We start from the raw sequence: 8,721 nt of genomic DNA on the forward strand, positions 1-8,721 counted from the left end.
TTTAACCTAGAGGCAATAGAAAGCCACTAGAGTTTATTGAGTAGGAGAGTGACATGATGAAATCTGCTCTTTAGGAAAATCCCTTGGATAGCTGGGCGGAAGATAGACTAGAGCAGGAAGAGACTCGAAGCAGACAGAGCAGTTAGGAGGTTAGTGTAATAATCCAGTTACAAAGCCATGTAACTCTACTTTTGTCTAGCTCACAAGACTCCATTCTGTCCACTAGAAGAGTAAGAGTCTTTGTCAAATGCTTTGGTGAAATCCATGTAAACTCCATCTCCAACATAATTCTGATTTTCCAGTCTAGTGACACTGTCAAAATAGGAAATGAAGTTAGTCTGACATGACCTGTTTTAAATGAAGCTATGCTGACTCTTTGTGATCATCATTTCCCTTTACTGTATGTGCACTAACCATTCTTCTAAGAAGTCCCAGAATTAGCCAAAAATGGAAGTCAACCTCACTGTATTATAAATTAATCACACCATCCTCTTTGTTTTGTTTTTTAAATTTGGTGATACTTGCCTTTCTTTAGTCCTGTTCTCTTCTGTTCACCTTCATCTTTCAACATCATTGGAATCAGTTCAGCAATCACATCTGGGAAACAGAGTTGATTTGATAAAAGGAAAGGCAATTATGTGTAAAGCATGTATACATCTTCCTGTTGTTCCTTCTAAAGCTTAGCCAGTACCAGTTGCTGGTGGGAGAGTGTTCATGGAAGAAAAAAGACCTGGACATTTTGTTTCTTTTTGTACAGCAGTGGCTTAGTTTTAACAGTATGATAGGCAAAGCATTATTGGCATCATCAATTGCTATTTATTGCCTGCAATGAATTAATAAAATGGACATAAATTGTTTTCAAATGTCATTTATATTGGAAGCACCAGACTGCATTTCACTTAATGAATCATTGATCGGTTCTATCAGTGCTTGTCTCTCCTTGATAGGATAAAACAGAGGGGAAACAAAAGGGAATTTGCTTTTGAAATCTTCCTATCTGGGGGGTGGGGGGGGAAGAAAGTGGCAGTTCCAGGGAAGCATTTCAAACTTCAAAGACCACAGCTCTAAGATCTTGTTACTGTTCTCACAGGAAACTTTTAATTGTCCTGTTGTCTCTTTGGACAAATGTTTATAGCCAGGCTTAATGGAGAAGTTTCTGAATTGTGAGGAGACAATTCTTTAAGTACATTGAGATGATATGGGTACGTCCTTTCTTATTTTGATTGTTCCTATCAGTTGTTAGTCATTTCAAATAAAATCTGGCATCAAAAGTTGTATGTCTGTCATTCAGTGATTTATAAGTTACATCTGCTGTATTTAGGTTTTGTGAGTGCTATTTTTAATTTTTTTAAATTTTTATTGACATATTTTGTTTCTCATCACTTTTATTTCCAAATATATCCCTTTCCTATCCATTGAATCATCCTCTGTTTAAAAAAAAAAAGAATTCAGCATTATTTTTTTTAAAAGAGCAAATTCAAGCAAGGCAATTTGAAATTTAATTTATTGTAGATATTGAGTTATTTAGGTCCTTAGATGTAGGATTTTAGGCATCTTGAAAAATGTATTTCTATTTCAAGAATAGAAATAGAACATTGGAATATTTCAGTAAAATAGATGCTTTAGATAATATCCTTCCCTTCCCCTCTCTCTATTTGAATCTTGCCAGAGAAGAGAGAAGAAAGAGAATCAATCCAGGTTTTTCTTGGGTTAGAACAACAATACATGTAGCCTCGAATTCTATCTCTGAAAAAGGCAACAAGGAATTTTGGTGAGTGGATGAAAACTAATCCTCCTCTCTCCTTATCAAACATGAATTTAAAGATGAACATGTCATTGTAATCCACTGTTCTTCTGCTGTGATGTATATTATTTGTGTTAATAGCATTTATATAGCACTTTTATATTTGCAAAGCACTTTCCAAATATCTCATTTAATCTTCACAACAACACTGGAAGGTAGCTATTATTATCCTCATTTTACAGATTGAGAAACTGAGTCAGAAAGAGGTTAAATAACTTGTCATATACCATTCCTGCAGTCAGATCTAGGTCCAATTTTCTATCCACGGCATCAACAGTATGGTAACAATACCTGAATATTTGAATTGATAAATAATATGAACTTGTAAAAAGGGGAAAGAGACTTCCTCTTTTGCAGTCCTCTGTTCTTTATAACCAGCTTTATGCTGGTATCTCAACAGAGATCAATGTAGTGAGTTAAAATGCTATCTGACTTTTTCACTGTATGTATCCTTGAAAAAAAAATAAAAAAGATAGTTATACTTTATTTTCTAGTTAGGACAACTAAAGAATTAATAAGTGGGGATTAAGATGCCTGATTTCTAAATTTCCTGATTCCTTGACCTTTTTTTTTTTTTTAAGAAGTCTTTTTCCTTCACACATTCCTTTTGAAAACTTTCAGGAAGGCTTTAATTTTTTATAATAACCTAAATTGAGAATTCATGTCCTGAATTATACTGAGTCTTCAGAAATGTAATATTCAAAAAAGGAGTTCCCAAGCTTTTCAAGACAAAGAAATATATAACCTGCTTCATGCCTCTTACATAAACACTGGCTTGTATTAGTCTGTCCTTTAACATAACAAGACACAAATGAGATACAGAATATATTATCCATTTTCATTTGAGCAACCCTTTCATTTTTGACATTATATCAAGCATCATTTGTGAAAAGACAGATTCAAGACCAAAAGAAAATAATATATAATTCAGATTGACTTGACTGTCCATAAGGTTCTGAATTAATAATCAAGTTTAAATACAAATAAAAGTGAGAATTTACATTTTTGACTGACATTCACTATCATTTTGTTCATTTTGAACTCATTGAACAAAAGGGAAGACGTGAGAGATTTACTGAAGGGTTGATTGCAGGCCTAGATATTTCCTAGGCCAGAAACAAGGGAGAATATAATTTTCCTGATCTACAGAGTAAATGTACAGGCCCACTGCTTATAAAATGTTATGTAAATAAGATTTTATGTACTCTGTATCAGGCTATTATTTAGTAGAGATGCCTCCAGACCACTGCCTAATTCCAATCTCAGAGTTCATTTTGGGAACATAAATCACTATTTTTGGCTAATTAGGACTCTTAAGTTTTGCTTTCAAGTTGAAGGGGCACTTAAACATTGCCTGGCTATAAATGTCAATGATTAAATTGCAGAAACACCTATATGTAAAGGTTTCCTATGCACTTAGTACCCAGTAAGCACAAAAACATTGTTGACTGATCTATCATCTGACAGACCCTATGATCTAGTAGGGAAAAGGGAAGGGAACGAGAATTTATTAAGCACCTACTACAAGCCAGGCACTTGCTTTTAAAAATATAGTACATAACGAGATGGGGAGAAAATTTGGAACTCAAAATCTTGTGAAAGTGAATAATTTGGCATTCAAACACAAGACTAAGCGCTTTTAAAAATATAGCACATAACAAGATGGGGAGAAAATTTGGAACTCAAAATCTTGTGGAAGTGAATATTGAAAACTAAAAATAAATTAATAAAAATAACATAAAATAAAAGGCCTCCAAAAAAACAAAAAAAATATATAGTACATATCTGTCAGTTTATGAGACGTGGTTTTTAAAAAGGGAGCTATAAAGCACAAAAAACTCAGTCAACAGTGAGTTACCACCTATCATTTAGTTATAACAGTGATGGTGAGTTCTAATGGAAAAAAAACCAGATTTGACATCAGAGCTGGATTTAAAGTCAGACAATCTGGGTTAAAATCTTGACTCTGTTTCATTCCTACTTTCATAATTTTGGGCAAGCCACCTTCCCACTTGGGGCCTCAGTTTCTTTATCTATAAAATGAGAAAATTGGACTACTCAGTCTCTAAAATCCTTTCCTCTGAAGCTCTACACGCTATAATCCTATGAATACTTTATTATTCCAGGACAAGTAGTAATGTTCAACAAGCTTTGTACTGTGAGCACTAGCTCTCCATAGATATTCAGTTACCTTCAAAGCAATATTTCCTTCACATATGTGCACATAACCATTCCCAATATTTATTTCACAGTTTGCTGTAACATTGTGCATAATTAAATTGGGAAGTTTTTTGAAGGAATAGACTTATACAGGTAAACAGACTTACATGGCCACTAATACCTACTGATGGCAGTCATATTTGAAAAAAAATTTATTAATATCTTTTGTTTTTATTACCTTCATTTCCCAATGTATCCTTTCTCCCTCCCCTCACCATGATGTCACTTCTTATAACAATTAATAAGAAATGGAAAAAGAAAAGCCATTCAGCAAAACTGACCAACACTTCAATTGATGCAGTGCCCTATACCCCAGTAATTATAATTACACAGCATTTAGTTTCCATTTTTAAATTTTCTGTTTACATTGATATAGTTGTATATATTGTTTCCTTGGTTTTACTTACTTTACATTGGTTTGTGTTTTTCCATGCTTATCTGTATTATTCATATTTTTAACTTCTGATAACGCAATAAAATTCCATTAAATTTGTGTATTGTAATTTGTCTAGCAACTCTTCCATCAGTGGACATTTTCTTTGTTTCCAATTCTTTGCTACTATAAAAACTTTGATAATATATGGGACCTTTATTTCCTATTTGAGATATATTACTAGCATTGGAATTTCTGGGTATAAGGGTATGGGTATTTCAGCTACTTCTGTCACATAATTCCAAATTGCTTTCCAGCATGGTTGTACTACTCTACAATTCTACCAAAGGTGTGTTAATACACTTTAAAAAAACCATAAACATTAGTTATCCCCATCTTTTGGCATCTTTGCCAATTTTCTGGGTGTGAAGTAAAACCTCAGAGTTGTTTTGATGTTCATTTCTCTTATTATTCATGATTTTGACTAATCACTTACATAATTGTTTATAGTTCCCAATTCTTTTGAGAACTGTTTTTGCTCATATCCCTTAAAACTCTCATCTATTGGGAAATGGTTCTTGGCCTTTTATATTTGTGTTAGTTCCTAGGCAGCCATATATATGGAGACTGTTCATGATGACAATTGCAATACACATATACATTAATGAAAGAAAAAGCAAACAAACCCAAGACCGAGTTTGAACTTATGTTCAAATGGCATGGAAAATGCCATCTACAATCATACATTTATCTTCATCATTTATACTGTGTGTATGTGTGTGCATGGATAGGATAAATTATTGGAGTCTCTGATCAATTGATGAGCTCCTCAATCAAACTGATAAACTTACGTGGCATGATCCTTTGCTTGGAAAAGTTTAATTTTGGGAACATTATGTGAACATTAGCATGCCCACTATCGCAGTAGTAACTAGGTTCCAGAAACTGGGACTTCTTCTTTAGAACTAGTTGACTGAGGATCAGCTGCCACTCACTATGGTCTATACAAGTGAGTTGATTGGTCTTTCTTAGCTCTTTAGGACTTTCTCTTTGCTTTTCCCCATAGTGCCTTCTCTTACAGTGCAGTGAGGTTGGGGAAAAGGAATTCTCTTTACCTCCAGCTGTTGCCCAGGGGCAGTTGATGGTCATTTGCTGCAGAAGCACATGGCTGTGCTAGGCATATTCTTGCATGCAACCTGAGAGCAGAGAGTTTGAGAGTGGGATTTTCCCTTTTAATACTTCATAACAACCAGAGAACTGAAAGGTTTCTTTTAGAAGCACATTGCAGAAGCAGACATATGTGTTTCTTTTAGACCAAAAGAGAGAGGTCCCAGCTTTGGGAGTTGCCTTATGGGTAACCTCAAATTTAACCATTCCTGAATTTAAGAGTTCAGGTACCAGATCTCCTAGAGAGAGACAGGTTTCCTGATATAGCATGCTCCTTGGAGAAGAAAAGACAATAATCTATAGAGCTCACACTCAGGTTTGTGCTTGAAAACTGTTCGTAACCCTGTGGGACAGAGGGATTTCATTAGAATGTCAGTGTTCCCCCAGTAGTTTCTGTATCTCTTCATGGGCATTCGTAGGTCCTTTGTACATTCTAAGTTTTCTATGGAGTGAAATAAAGTCTGTCCCATACATCATGCCATATTGTACCTTGAAACTTTTTATGAAAGCTGGAGATCCATTTTACTCACTGAGGAATATCTAGATATGGGTTGTAATATGAGTAAATAAGGAAATTTTCTAGAAGCAACTCCAGGAGGGCACAGTATGTCAGGTGTAGAAAATTATCTTCATAAGGTCATGACCACAGCATCATACCTGGTTCATGTGAGCCTGAAAAAACAAAACTTTCACTTGATGTGTTGCATATCAAGGGAGTGAAGGAGCAAGCTATATTTGCACTATCTGGCCTTAGATGAGGATCCTACAGAATGAATGAATCAATGAATCAGTCAAGGAATGAAAAAGCATGTAAGTGCTTAATATATGCCAAACACTGTACTAAGCACTGGGGACACAAATACAAAAACAAAACAAAAAACCAAAAACAAACAAAAAAATACCAGTCTCTGCCATCAAGAGACTTCCATTCTCATGGGGGAGAAGATACACATAGAGAAATGGTGTGACCAGGCAGGAATACTTTGGACTGGAAAGTAACGGATGGGGGTGAGATCCTTGGGACTTAGATATAATGAGGAAGAATTTGTTGTGGCTGTCATTTCCTGAAGAGGTGAGAGATGTCTACATGTGTGGGACACCACTCCTTGTCTGAGGGAGAAAAGACATTATGATTTGTATTTACCTTATCTGAATCTGGTGTTAGTGACCAGGATGTCCTTGAAAATAGAGAATTATGGGATTCTGATTCCCGGGCAAGTTTTTAGGAGGTAAGAGTAATGCAGAAGAAAATAACCTAAATGAGAGGAAGTCCTTCGCTTGCATCATCCCCATATCAATCAGAACTCATTGGTGGGAAGCTATGCAATGCCCCTGTATAACTTCACTCAATTCAATAAAAAATTATTTATTATGTGCCTATGATGTTCCAGGCACTATGCTAAGCTGGAGATATAAAGAAGAAGGAAAAAAATTATAGTTCCTGCCCTTGAGGAGCTTACAATCTAGTAGGGAAAAACAACTTGCAAAAGGAAATTAACGTGTGGCAGGGCTGAGATGTCCAACATGGGGTATGATGTTCCACAGAGTCAAAATTAAGCAGAACTGCTGATGAAAAATGGAATCACCTGGAAAGTTCTAATGCCAATTCTCTATTATTAAAGGAAAGTTTTGTGAGGAGTTTAGTGCTTCATTCTCCAACCCTCCAATCAGAGGGAAGAGAAAACTAATGGAGTTGAGAAGATATTAAGTACCAAAAACAGCATGACTTCAGGTAATCAGTTTATCTTGGGTAGGGCATGATGCTTTCTGGAGTTGAAAGCAAGCAAAACCACTGATAGAAAATAGAGTTACCTAGAAAATTACCTGTGCTACATGAACATTTTCTTTTCTTGTGACAATATTATAATAGGGATAGGAATAGAGATTGGATCTGGGATTTCACTGGTATAGCAAACTCCCTCTACCAATGTGGATCATCAACTTCTCTGAAACTCTATCAGCTTAGAGGGTTGCCTAGAACACTGAAATGTTATGCAATTTACCCATGGCTGCACAGCCAGCAATCATCAGAGGTGACACTTGAACCCAGGCCTTCCTGGTTTCAAGATCAATTCTCTATGTCCTTTAGTGCAGCTAGCTGGCACAGTAGATAGAGTGCCAGGTCTGGAGTCTGGAAGACCCATCTTCCATAGTTCAAATCTGGCCTTAGACACTAGCAGTGGGACCCTGGGCAAGTCACTTACCCCTGTTCACCTCAGTTTCCTCCTCTATAAAATGAGCTGGAGAAAGAAATGGCAAACCATTCCAGTTTCTTTGCCAAGAAAACTCCAAAGTGTCAGACACAACTGAAATGAGTGAACAGCAACAACAAAACTATGTTCTTTACCACATAACATAGAAATAGAGCCCTTTATTTAGAATGTTATTAGAACTCTCCATCTATTTAGAATGCTAATAGAACCCTCTGTCTATTTAGAATGTTATTGGAAAGATCAAGTTAGACAATGTCTAAAGTACACAGAGACCTCAGGACAAAATGAACTTCCAAGTACTGTTTGTTGGCTATTGTTATTACTTATTTTCAGTGAGAGTGGTAAGTTGTGTGGAAATATTACAGGGCTGGTTGGTTTGTTTCTTAAGTGCCATAGGAAAATAAGATGATGGGTATTGGAATTTGCTATTTTGTTGTCTTTGAAATCCAATAGCTTAGAAAGAACATACATGATGAATTCAAAATCTGATTTCCCCTTCCTCCCTTTTTCTTTCCCCTTCCTCCCCAGGTTCTTATTTTCCATCCAACTGCGCAACTAATGATTTATCTCTTCCTGAGTACTTTTTATGCTGATTCCAATAACTGCTATTTAATGATTTGAAGACAGTAGCAAATGCAATCTGTTTAAATAATCCTGCCTGTTGTATAGTGTGATAGAGCCTGTTACTCTTCTTAATTGCACTCCTTGTCAATAAAGGGATATTAGGCAAGGGAAAAGAGAATTATGAAGTTCTTTAGAGAGCTCTTTAGGCTGATGTCTGCTACTCTGCGTCTGCCACTTTGACAGACATAACTGCAGGATATGAGAACTGCCAAAGATAGAATTATCCTAATGAATCTCTAACCCCCCATTCTATACCACAGATCTTGTGAAGTAACCTCTATAAATCAAATTGATACTATTCAACTAAGAGCATTTGACAA

The sequence above is a fragment of the Vombatus ursinus genome, unplaced genomic scaffold, assembly GCF_900497805.2.
Source record: "Vombatus ursinus unplaced genomic scaffold, bare-nosed wombat genome assembly UNPS02001419.1, whole genome shotgun sequence".
Classification (NCBI taxonomy): domain Eukaryota; kingdom Metazoa; phylum Chordata; class Mammalia; order Diprotodontia; family Vombatidae; genus Vombatus; species Vombatus ursinus.